The following is a 13,514-nucleotide window of genomic DNA, read 5'->3' on the forward strand; positions in this document are numbered from 1 at the left end:
GGGTGCATAAAGCTGATGACGACATATTCTTGTTCATGCGAAACTTCACATGTTCCCAACCCAACAAAAATTGTCATGCATTCATGCAACATATGGTCCTGGTTGTAAACTTGCAATTGAGATTGCTGGAATTTCTTCATCTGCTTTGGAGGCATTAACTGTGAAAGCTGTAGCGTCATTGGAAACACTGTTTACTCTGAGTTGATTACAATTAATTGGCTTAAATTGATGATTTTCTCTTGTTCCATATATTTTACGTCTCATGGCAAACCCTGTTTCTTGATCAAGCTGAATTTTTTCAAAAGCTTCTCTTGGTACAAAAAAACTTTATGCCTGAAATAGTACCATCGCAGAATTTGAACAAATCATATACAGTCAATATTTGGTTACGTAAGGACCTCTGTAAACTACCATGGACTGATAGTCTTTTTGCTGTTCCCACAATGCCATCACAAGGTGATTTACCGTGGCTTGTTCCAAAAAATTCCATTCAACAGTGATTCTAAAATCCTTTTCATGCAGACATAATTGATGAAATTTTTGAAATTCTTATACTGAGCAGTTGAACCATCACTAAAGAAATAAATATCCTTAATGTTTTTAATCTTTGTCTTTAAATATGCTATTAACTTTATTTGAAAGGAATGTTCAGCGATGGTATCATGATGGAGACAGTCTCTGATCATACAAAAGCTAATACTTTGACTTCCTCTACCACCAAAATAGATAAGAAATGAATGTAATGTGGCCCGGCTATTCTCCAGGGTGTATATGTGGACAAGCAAAAAAAAAAAATCCCGGGTTTCCCGGTTAAAAATACACTTTCTCCCAGATGAAAATACACTTTTTCCGTGTTAAGTGACACTATACTCTTCCTCGGCACTGTAAAAGTCATCAATCCTTTGAATGTTTATGGTTTTATATACCGACGTACAATTTCCCGGCACTTTAGAAAACGAAACTCAGGGGGAAAAAGACGTTTTGAAAGACCATTGATGTGCAGCAACATGTACGCTGCATATTTTCGCATTACGAAGGTATAAATTTGAATTCCACCAAATAACGCATGTCACTTTCCAAAGCATTGAAATTGAGATTGCGATGCGCTTTTTTAAGTGTCATAGCTCATTCACGTGACCTCGCCAACTGATGACAGCAATAGGACACGTGATGTAGTCGACCAATAGCAAGATCACTTATGTAGCGCGAATACACAAATAAGAAAAGTTAATGGTTTAAATTAATCTACTTAGCATTCACATATAATATTGGTCTCGAAGATTAATAAGTTTGAAGAGAAGCTAAGCTTCCATATACAATGTTGATCTTTTTGTGCTTGTTGCACTTTACGATACAGACACAAATGTGCCAGTAAAATTTTTAATAACGACGCAAATGTCTCATCTTCTGGACTCTAAATACTTCTAAATGGTCATCCTCAAAGAGTTGATTTTTAAATGAGAGTCAAACGCTTTGTGATTTAAGAAATTCATTGTACATTCTCGCACATAGCTCGTCTTATATAAAAGGAAATCTCCTTTGAATGTAACGCTTTTCAAGCCACCATTCGCAATATTTCCCCGCGACCTGTTAGAAATAGGTTTGTTTCAGCAGTTGCAAGAGAGCGCCAGATGACAAGCGTCACCGCTCTTGCGCAGGTACGATGATGCAGGAAGCCCATATGTTCATACATGTAAAATATTAAAAGATCTTACATAATGCCATAAAAGAAACAAGACATCAAAGCATACTTCAAGAGCGTTGGGATTTTGCGAACCATATTAAAGTTCATAATTTGGCTTAAAATGCACATCCGTATGAAAATTTTCTTGGAGTACCAGTACTCATGTTTGGTTCTTTATTATAGCATAATGCCATATGTGCACCTGAAATGCAGCGAACAGTTGAAACTAGCCAATAGTGTGAAATTAAACACTTTGTTTCAAATAAATTGACTGCCTCAGTAGAAAGGATTAATCAAAGCCAAATCTCTTTAGCAAACCAGCAAAAATAACTTCATTGTTCTGTAAGGCAATTAATGCTTGACTGTCAAGGGTGGAAATAAAATCTGAAACTGTTAACATATATTAGCCTGCCATAATTATGCAAATGTATTTTAATTCATTCGATAGCTCCCGGCCACAAATATCCGTTTTGTTATCATTTAACGTGAGAGCAATAAACGAAGAGGAAACAACAAAATCACTGAACGTAAACACAGGTCACGTGGACACCCACCTCCCCACCACAACTCTGATTGCTCTGTGCATCAGCCCCAGATCTACGATATTTCCAAACCTGGGCAATATTAAATAATGGCGCCCAGCCACACTTCCGTAACCAGAAGCGGGAGAAGGTACTACTCATATGGACTCAACTGCGCATGCGCAAGAGCCCGCCCGCAACTGCTCGAACGAATCTAATTTAAACAGTTGTCACGTCACGCTCATTGGAGGCAATTTGTTGTTATAAAGTATTGCATAGTGTTCCTAAAGCCTTTGACACACTTTACTGTTGGCAGACGCTTGTATGAGCACTGTTTTGTTGTTGTATATGGTGCATTTCCTTTGCAACTTAAGTTATATTTTCGGTTTTTTTTTGCTCCCGCTCATGTTTTGTTGCTGCAGTATCATTCTGCAGTAGCAGGATACAGTAATATTCTTTGTTAGAGTATTGGTTCTTACCAATCAAAATCACACAAATTTAACTGAAAACTAAAACAATGAAAAATTCCCGGAATTCTAAATAATTCCTGGGTTTTTTCCCAGTTTTCTCCCGGATGGAAAAATTCCCGGGTTTTTCCCGGATCTCCCAGTTGTCCCTGGTCGTATACACCCTGTTCTCCCAATGAAATTCTTGCACAGCATTCTGAGCAACAAATGAATAAGTCTCAGAAAAATCCATTAAGGAGCTCCGGAAAGGCTCAAAATCATGAAACGTTCAATTTTTACTTTTTTGCGTTTTCTGAATCTGCAGGCTATTACCTTTTAATAGATATATAATTTATTCAATTCCGAAGACTACAACTATTTTTAAATTTTTTTTGAAATGTGTTCTACATGGGCGTGACCCACTGTGGCGCTGTTAAACTGCTGTCAAATGGTGTTATTATTAACGTCCGTGTTCATCAGGTACATTTTAGTGATGTGAGATAAAGTATGTGTTGTGGCTAACCTGTGATGGTTCAATATATATCGCTGGTGTGATTGTTGATTGTTTCATGTTTATTTACTCTGTCGTTATCTCGAAAATATTCATAATTAATTCTGTTTCTTGAGTCTCTGTTTTGTTGAAGTATAATAATGAGTAAAAGTAAAGTTATTAGAAATCCTCTGAAGGCTTTTAAGAAAAGGAGAAATGTTGGAAAGCCAAAGGTGTGTGTTATTACTGTAAACAATAAAGACGATAACCAAGTGAGTGAACCTAACCTCTCAAGTACACCTACCCATAGCAGTCAAAGTGGGAAAGAAAATACTTCACAGAAGAAGCTTGGTTCAATGAGTGAAAACTATGAATGTTTTATGGGCGAATCAGATGTGAATGAAATATTTGATATGTCAGTTCTCAAAGGAATTTTTTCAAACTGTGTAAGATGTATTCATTGTAGTGAAGTTGGTCTGGAACTCTCCATAATAAAGCACGTAGGACTTGCTAGCGAAGTACAACTGAAATGTGATAAGTGTTCATACATGACCACCTTTTGGAACAGTGTTGCAGTAACTGCAACTGAAGAAAATGGTAGCAAAATCTACGAACACAACATTAGATTTGTTTATTCCTTGCGTTCAGTTGGTAAGGGTGCTACTGCAGGTGCAATTTTCTGTGGCATCATGAATCTTCCAAATCCCCCAACCAAGTTTACGACCTATAATAAATTAATAGGGTCTAAAGTAGAAGATGTCTGTATAGAATCTATGAAGAACGCTGTGGAAGAGGCAGTAATGGAAAATAATGGTAACAGAGATTTGACTGCAGCGTTCGATGGTACCTGGCATAAACAGGGACACACATCTCTTCACGGTGTAGTATCTGCCACCGGTATGTATACAGGGAAAGTTTTAGATGTAGCAGTAATATATCAAAGTATTGTAGATGTCCACAAAAATATAAAGGTACACATGAAAATAATTGCAAAGCTAACTATAGTGGCAGTAGTGGAGGAATGGAAGTGGCTGGTGTTGCCAGTATATTCCAGCGTTCTGAGGCGTGTGATAAAGTGCGATATGTTAATTACCTTGGTGACGGTGATTCTAAAAGTTTCAAACATGTTCAAGGACTGAAGCCCTATGGAGATGATGATGTAGTGCAGAAATTTGAGTGTATTGGACACGTACAGAAGCGAATGGGAACAAGACTTCGGCGACTGAAAGCTTCGTACAAAAAACAAAAACTCAGTGATGGTAAAGGGTTGGATGGGAAGGGAAGGTTAACTGACAGTGTAATTGACAAAATACAGAACTATTATGGAATGGCTATTAGGCAAAATACACAAAGTGTCAACGAAATGAAGAAGGCTGTTTGGGCTCTTTCTTTTCATACTTCTTCAACCGATGAAAATCCCCAACATAGCTTGTGTCCCAAAGAAGAAGACTGTTGGTGTAAATATAACAAAGGATTGCTAACTGGTGAAGTGTACACTCATAAGCATGGTCTGCCTCATGCAATAATGGAGGTGATAAAACCTATTTTCAGAGACTTAGCAGCACCTGAACTGTTGAAAAAGTGTATTCACGGAAAAACTCAAAACCCCAAAGAAAGTGTAAATAGTGTTATATGGTCGAGAATCCCCAAGACTGTATTTGTTGGAATAGAAACACTTCACTTTGGTGTGTATGATGCTGTTGCGACTTTCAATGATGGCAACATTGTAAGGTGCAAGGTATTTAGAAATATGGGAATGAAGATAGGTTCTAACATGGTACGAGCGATGCTTGCTTTAGACAAGGAACGCCTTCGGGCTGCAGTCAGGGCTGTAAAGAGTCTAGAAATACAAGCAAGAGTAAACACGAGGAGGATCAAGAGGAAGCTGGAGGAGGAGTTTGCAGAGGATGAAGATAATCCATCCTATGGACCTGGAATGCACTAAAAAGTTAATCCAATCTTTGTCGCTCGATTCCCAAAACTTTTATTTTCTCATACTAATTACATGTTTTCTAAGGATCTTCCAAACATATTTGTTTCAAACTTTCAGTAAATGTTACACAGTACCTTCTGCATAATTTAACACAGCCTTTTTCCAAAAAAACTGTATATTTTTGAATATATAAATAAAAAATTGCCAAAAAATATTGTGAATTTTCATTACAATTGAAAAAAAATCATCTTTAATAACTGAACTAAAATTTTGTAAAATCCCTGTGTTAAGTTGTAGCCCATATTCCAATAAATAATCTGTAAAAAGTTCAACTTCCTACCTCAAATACTTTGTGAGGAAAGATGTAATTTATAAGCGTTATTTTAACATTGCAAGTATAGGGCATTCCGGAGCCCCTTAATATTGTTGCAGAAGAAGTTGTGAAGTAGTGGTTATGATACTACACTATTGCATAGAGGGTCGCGAGTTTAAAACTCACCAGAACTGTAAAAATTTAACTTCTATATTTGGTTCGAGTACATATTAGAAGTATCCACAAATGTCAAGAATCATTGTACTGAAATGTTCTGTAACTGTATATATGCCATATGTGTTCTGGCCGGAGGCAGTTTGCTCTGCGATCTTGTATGTGCAAGTGCTGAATAAACCTTCATTCACTGAAGTTAGTGTTCGTCATTCATCTACTTACACCTTCTTCTACATGACATTATTCTGGAGGAGACGCTGGGTATTGGGACATGTGATACTGCACATTAACAACGGCACAGTGGCTCCCATCAGGCCAAGACAGAGCCGCCGTTGACGCGCAGAGAAACCCGAGTTTGAGCCATACTCAACAGATCACAATCTCTCAAAGACAGAAGAAGATGAGGATGCTATGATGACATCAACTGTGTGCCACCACATGAGACATCCTTCTGGGCTCTCTGGTGATGATGACCAAGATCCAAACAAGTGGCTGAAGGTATATGAGTGTATAGCTAAATTTAACAATTGGGATGACACCATGTATTTGGCTAACGTATTATTCTACTTGGAGGACACTGCCAAGCAATGGTATGAGAATAACGAGGAGAAGTTCACAAGCTGGGAAGTATTCCAGGTGGAACTGTGCAAGTATTTTGGTGACACGCAATGACAGAAGAGCAAGGATGAAGATTAATTAAAGTACAGGGCACAGCATCCAGGAGAAACGACAGCATCCTACATTCAAGACGTCTTAGAGCTGTGTAAAATAGTGGAACCTAGAATGAAGGAGGAAGATAAGGTTGCACATCTCATGAAGGGTGTTGCTGAGGACATGTATCAAACCCTACTACTGAAGGTTTCGACAGCAGACGACTTCATAAAATGGTGCCAGTATATCGAGACAATGCATTAAAAAAGAATTACACACAAGAAGTTTGAACAGCTTCCAAAAGTCATATCGATGTCTCTGATGGAGGAAGAATCTGATTCCACAAGTGTTCATCAGAGAGTGAGAGAGGAAGTTCAGAAGGCACTTGGATTGCACAGCGAGCAAAAAACTGAGATGCTCCAAGAGGTCGTAAGGGAGGAAGTGGAACACACATTGAACCCTATCTCTCTTCCTTCATTTCCCTTTAAAACGGTAAAAAAGTCGAGACCCATATGAAGTTACATTCCTACAATGCCAAACGAGGAACCTATTTGGGCACCAAGGAAGACTGATGTCTGGAGGACCCAGGATAACCAACCAATATGTTTCCACTGCAGACAACCACAACATGTGGTGCGATATTGTCAAGAAAGGTGGTGGATATTCGATGATGCCCGCATCAGAACACAGCAGACTGATCTAAGCTGACGTCATCTCCAGGACGACGAAGATGAACAAGAAGATGTGAGTCAGGACGACGTAGGTCACCATCGCTGCAAGCTAGCCGCTGGAGAGGATGCTCCACAACATGCTGATCAAGGTCTCCATTGCCATTTAGAAGCTCCAGCCGATCACCTAGCCAATGCAACCTGGAAAACTGAAGGGTGCGACCTTCCTTGGAGGTGAGGCTGCCGAAGAGAAAAATCCTCCGCCGTTGTTCACAACAAAAATGATAGGAAACTGTCGATATCCTTGTGGGTGGCCGACCAACCCAAGCTCATTGTCTTAGAAGAGTGTAGTCATGACGTCATTCTCGGATGGGACTTTTTGGAAGCTTCTCAGGCAATTACAGATTGTGTTCGCTTAAAGATTATGCTAGACGAGATGAGATACTGTGGACAGGAAGATGCACATCTGTGTGTATGGAGACTATGTGTGCTGGATGAAGTGATCATTCCTGCAGTCAGTACTAGAAAGGTAAGTGTCATGTATCAAGCCATGCACCAACCCATGGACCTTGTAGTGGAATGTAAGAGAAGCATACCACTGAAAAATAACTTGGTCATCCCAGCCTCGGTCGTCTTGTTTAAGAACGGATTTGGTGAATTGTGGATAGTTAACTGTTACCAAGAACCGCAGATCCTTCGAAGGTGCATGTGCGTAGCAAATGCAGAGCCATTAATTGCAGAACAGCTGAGCATCATGGAAACCTCCCACACTGAGTCAGTGGGCGAAATTAGCGATACCACTACAAGACAAGATCTTCTATCTTGACTATCACCAGATCTCACTAAGGAACAACAGAAGAAGCTACTCGCCATTCTTCAAGAGTTCTCTGTATGCTTCAATCCACAGGCAAAGAGCAAATGAGACAAATTTGTGGTGAAGCACCAGATTAGCACTAGAGACCATCAACCAATAAGCTAGAGAGCATACCGTGTGTCAGCAATGGAACATTGAATAATTAGTGATGAGGTAGAGAAAATGATGCAGAATGATATCATTCAGCCTTCACAGAGCCCATGGTCAACACCAGTGGTTCTCGTCAGGAAGAAGGATGGCAGTTGGCGCTTTTGTGTTGACTACAGGAAGCTTAATAAGATAACTAAAAAGGACATTTACCATCTTCCACAAATTGACGATACCCTAGATTGTCTGAAGGGGGCTACATTTTTCTCAACCATGGACATGTACTTGGGATACTGGCAAATAGAAGTAGATGAGGCTGATCATGAGAAAACTGCAATCATCACCCCTGAGCGCCTGTGTGAGTTTAAGGGAATGCCGTTTGGTTTGTGTAATGCACCTGCAACTTTTGAACAGATTATGGATAATCTTCTAAATCACCTGAAGTGGATGATGTGTCTTTGTTATTTAGATGACATTATAGTGTTTCTCAGAGACATTTGATGTACACATAAAAAGACTGAGGGCCATTCTTAAGTGTCTCCAACAAGGAGGACTGAAACTTAATCCAAGAAAGTGTTTCTTTGGAGCAAAAGAAATCAAAATACTTGGACACTTTAAGTCAAAAGAATGCGTGTGGTCAGACCTAGAAAAGGTGAAATCTATAACGGAATTTCCCATTTCTAAAAATATTAGAGATGTGAGAAGCTTCCTTAGCTTATGTTCTTATTACCGTCATTTTATCAAAGACTTTTGTATCAAAGCCAAGCCACTCCAAGAGTTGTTAAAAGCCGATGCTAAATTTATCTGGGGTGGTCCTCAACAAGATTCTTTCGATGTGCTGTGAAATGCTGACGACTGACCCTGTACTTGGTCTGTATGATGAGAGAGCACCTACGCAACTACACACAGATGCCAGTGGGTATAGGATCGGGGCTGTTCCGGTGCAGATTTCAGATAGAAAAGAGCAGGGTATACGCTATTCTTCTAGGACACTTACAAAAGCTGAGAGAAACTACTCAAAGAAAGAGAATGTCTTGCTTTGATCTGGGCCATGTGCAAATTTCAATAGTATCTCTATGGAAGGCCATTCACAGTTGTTACAGACCATCACTCACTTTGTTGGGTGACAGCGCTTAAGGATCCAACAGGACGACTCGCCAGGTGGGCAATAAGCCTTCAAGAGTATGACATTACCACAGTGTACAAAAGTGGAAGAGAACACCAAGATGCCGACAGGCTCTCAAGAAATCCTGTGCAAGAACATCAATACTTTGATGAAGATAGTGACTGTCTCACTGCACTTCAGGATCTCTCTGCTGAGCAGAAGAAGCATGCCAAGATCTCAAATTATGCTTGCCTTAAATCAGTCAGAGGATGCGAAGGACAATTTAAGGTAGTTAATGGATTACTTTGCAAGAAAAAGTTTGATCTGTTTGGAAAGAGGTGGCTACCAGTGATTCCTAAACACATGTGCTTCAATGCTCTACAGAAATTCCATGATGCACCTGAGGCCAGACATTTAGGATTTATTAAGACACATGACAGGATCCACAAGAGATTCTTATGGCCGACTTTATTTAGGAGTGTCTATCACTATGTGTCACACTGTCGAGAGTGCCAGAGGAGAAAGGCAGTTCCTCACAATCCACCTGGCCAACTCATACCAATTTCAAGAGCCGAAACGCCTTTCCATCGTGTTGGTATTGACCTCCTAGGACGATTTCCAACATCTGCCAGTGGCAATAAATGGATTATTGTTTGTACTGATTACCTGACATGGTATGCCATTACAAAAGCCATGAAAACATCCAAAGCATTCGAGGTAGCCAAATTCATCATGGACAACATTGTATTAAAACACGGTGCCCCAAGGTCGTTAATTACGGATTGAGGGAAAGTTTTTCAGTCAAATCTTGTGATAGAGATAAACTGTCGGTGCAACATTACTCATCACATGACGACTGCCTACCATCTGCAAACGGGCTTACTGAACGCCTTAGTAAGACCTTGGCCGACATGCTATCAGTGTTCATCTGTGTTGAGCAGAGCAACTGGGATGAGGTGCTACCTTTCATGACGTTTGCCTACAACACCGCCAAACAAGACACCACAGGATTTACACCATTGTTCCTGGTGCACGGGCATGAGGCGACAATGTTACTTACGAAGTTGAACATTTCGACCCCGACACAAGATGACGAAAGATCAGATATACGGTCCACATCCTTTTAATGAAGCCCTATAAGGATCCTGCAACCCAAGGTAAATTCGAAGCTCCAGCAACAGGCAGCAAAAAGGTGTTGAAGAGCGTAGCAGCAAAGGAAGTTCTAAGATGATCACCACCAGGGCGAACATCAGTCATCGGGAGTCTGAGTATGCCGGACCGATGACTTGTTCCCGGGCTAGGAGGACGTAACACCGAGAAGCTGTTCTCTTAAGGAGGGAGCAGTGTCATAGAAAGAAGCTAAGTAGCACAGTCACCGTAGTGTAGTGGTTATGACTAGACTGTTGCATGGAGGGTTGCCAGTTCAAAACTCACCTGAACCTGTAAAATTTTAATTCCTATATTAGGTTTGAGTACATTCTAGAAGTATCCACAAATGTCAAGAATCATTGTACTGGAATATTCTGTAACTGTATATATACCGTAGGTGTTCTGGCCAGAGGCAATTCGCTCCGCGCTCTTGTATGTGGAAGTGCTGAATAAACCTTCGTTCAGTGAAGTTAGTGTTCATCATTCACCTAATTACACCTTCTTCCATGCGTCAATATAATTAATCCATTTTCTGCAAGATTTGTTTTTAGCTGCTTAAGGTATAAACTTCAGTGTTATGTCACAAAGTGATGGCTTCATAAACCGGTAAGTTCGAAAATCAGTGCCTCCATGAAATCTTCAACAGTTGTCTGGCATGTCTCCTACGTGTCTCTTTCAGTACAGACACATTGCTTGTATGACATTGTTTTTTTCACGGTCAATCTTTAAAAGCATCTTCAACCATATTGCTTACAATGAGCAATGACCATTTCTTCCAGATTAAAAAGGAACAGGTGCTCCTGCTTGTGAATCTTTTTCCCATTTATTCTTACTGCAACACATTCCTTTTAGCCTGGGCATAAATGAGAAAACTCATCTCCAAAGGAAGTGAGGACATTTTGGTTTACTTCATCATTGAGCTTTCTTCTTTTTCGGTTTGCGGGTGTTGCCAAATTCTGATCTTCCATCTTTGGTTTCCTAGACTTCTTCACCATTTTAGTCGAAACAGAAAATTCTTTAGCCATTTTTTTCAATAGTTCAGCTATTTGGGGCCAGGGTCAAAATTTGAACTTTACTACAATTTCTTGAAGCCTGAAGTTCTTCAATTAAGATGTCCATATCTTTACATTTTTGGCTCTCTTCCATTTGTATTTGAGCAATACTTACTTGGCTCTCAACAGCAGCTGTGACAATTACCTTAGTAATGCTGCCTTGGGTTGGTTGGTTGATTTGGGGGAGGGGACCAAACAGTGAGGTCATCGGTCCCATCGAATTAGGCAAGGGAGTCAACCGTGCCCTTTCAGAGGAACCATCTCAGCATTTGCCTCAAGTGATTTAGGGAAATCATGGAAAACCTAAACCACAATGGCCGGATGCGGATTTGAACCGTCATCCTCACAAATGCGAGACCACTGTGTTAATCACTGCGCACCATAACTCGATGCTGCCTTGGTCCTTCAGAACTTTGTGCTTCATGTATCCTATTTAATCTGTTTTCCTGATCCATTGAAGCTCTAATGGTGACTCTCCAAGCAATGATAATGAAGTATTAGCAATAAAGCAAGCATTAACAACATCCATGTCTTCAGTGGATGGGCTTATCTTGGTTGGATGATTCATTCTTGGCCACTTTGTGTCTACATTTTGTACAAATTTTCTGAGCATGTTTAAAAACTTTGTCAGTAACTTCAACCTATTAGACATTGCAGTCGTTACTGTTGTTGAAGCTTTTGTGGTTATGCATATTTCTTTACCAAATGGGTTGCAGAAAGTCTTCTTCAGGAACTGAAATTTTGTCGTCAACAAGGCATTATGGTATGGATAAATTTGGGCACCTTCAGTAAAATCAAGCTCCTTTAACATTGGTGACATTTCCTTAACTGATTGTAGGTGACTTTTGTCGTAATAGAATGGTGATGACTTAATGACAATCAGCTCCACTTGATGCACTAAAAGGTTCCTTGATTCATTTAATACAGTAGTTTATTAATCTATAACAAGCAATTCTGAAAACTCATGAATATCCAGGTTTGAAGCATAGAAGATTCAGACTTGTTCTTATATAAAATATACAAATTCGACATCAAAACATACTGTTTTAGTGCTTACCTTTAGCTATAAGGGGTGTTCAAAAAGAAACGAGCTGGAGGCATAATTACAGAAACCAGTACCTATATGTTTGATGTAATGACCCTGGCTGTTGAGACACTTGTCCCACTGTGACACAAGGTGGTGAATGGCTGTCTCACAAAATTCCCGGGCCTCTGATGTGAACCAGTTCCACACGAATGGCTGGACATTGTCGTCCACGAGTGCAGGAAAGGTAATGCTGACGTTCTTCTTTGACCAAGATGGCCCCCTTCTGATTCACTTCCTGCAGCACGGGTCAACAGTGAATGCCTAGTGTTACTCACAAACCTTTACCATCCTTCGCCAAGTGATCAAATCAAAATGGCCAGATAATCCCACCTATTGGGTCCAGAAAGTCAAATGGGAGGTTCTCAGCCACCCTCCATACAGTACGGACCTCTCTCCCTGCAATTTTTGGTTCCCTTAAAAAAGGCTCTGACGGACAAATGATTCACCTCAGATGATGGCGTCCAGCTGTGTGTACAGAACTGGTTCACATCGTAGCCTCAGGAATTTTATGAGACAGCCATTCATCACCTTGTGTCTCAGTAGGACAAATGTCTCAACAGCCAGGGTCAATACTTCTAACATACAGGTATTGATTTCTGTAATTATACCTCTGGCTCATTTCTTTCTGGACGCCCCTTATACAATAATGATTATTGATTATTCAAAAACTCAATACTCAACACTAAGATTGTACAATGTCAACATCAAACTTTACCCCACACAGAAGACTAACACTGTGAAAATTGCTAATAACGAAAGCAACAATTCAAAGTGGTGATTCAGTAATATATCACTGCTACGAGGATAGTGCCTCAAAAAAACTATTGCTACTTTATGCTGTTGTTAGAAACTGAGTGACAATGCATACATGCACCACCATGCATTGTAGGGTTAAAATTTTCTAAAGCAACATAGCATTCCATTATGATCATGTAGATTTTATAATCTTAAGAGCATTTTCTGAGGTTTTATTATATTTATATTCTATACTGTAAAAAAAATGTATGAACACTTCTTATTAGCATAGTTGCATTCCCTAAACTACAGTCTAATCTTATACTATTAAAAGGGGCTATAATTACATATTTTTTATTTACAAGTTCAAGTTGTATTAATTTTATGTATTTATCGATAATCCATTTCCCTACTTTTGATAGGTATTCTCACTCATCAATATGCAAGACCCAGAAATTACACAATACAGTTTTGTAAGCTTAAAGTATGCTCTTTACAGCTGTGGCAAGAAAAAAAAGGACTGAACAAGGAACAGTTGAGATATT

At 39.7% G+C, this 13,514-nt stretch overlaps 1 protein-coding gene across 1 annotated transcript in view; it reads right to left on the bottom strand.

Annotated features, from left to right (window-relative positions):
- Positions 1–13,514, bottom strand: part of LOC124594380 (pseudouridine kinase-like) — a 258,924-nt gene that overhangs the window by 118,886 nt on the left and 126,524 nt on the right. The window lies entirely within an intron of this gene.

Source organism: Schistocerca americana, chromosome 2, assembly GCF_021461395.2.
Source record: "Schistocerca americana isolate TAMUIC-IGC-003095 chromosome 2, iqSchAmer2.1, whole genome shotgun sequence".
Taxonomy (NCBI): domain Eukaryota; kingdom Metazoa; phylum Arthropoda; class Insecta; order Orthoptera; family Acrididae; genus Schistocerca; species Schistocerca americana.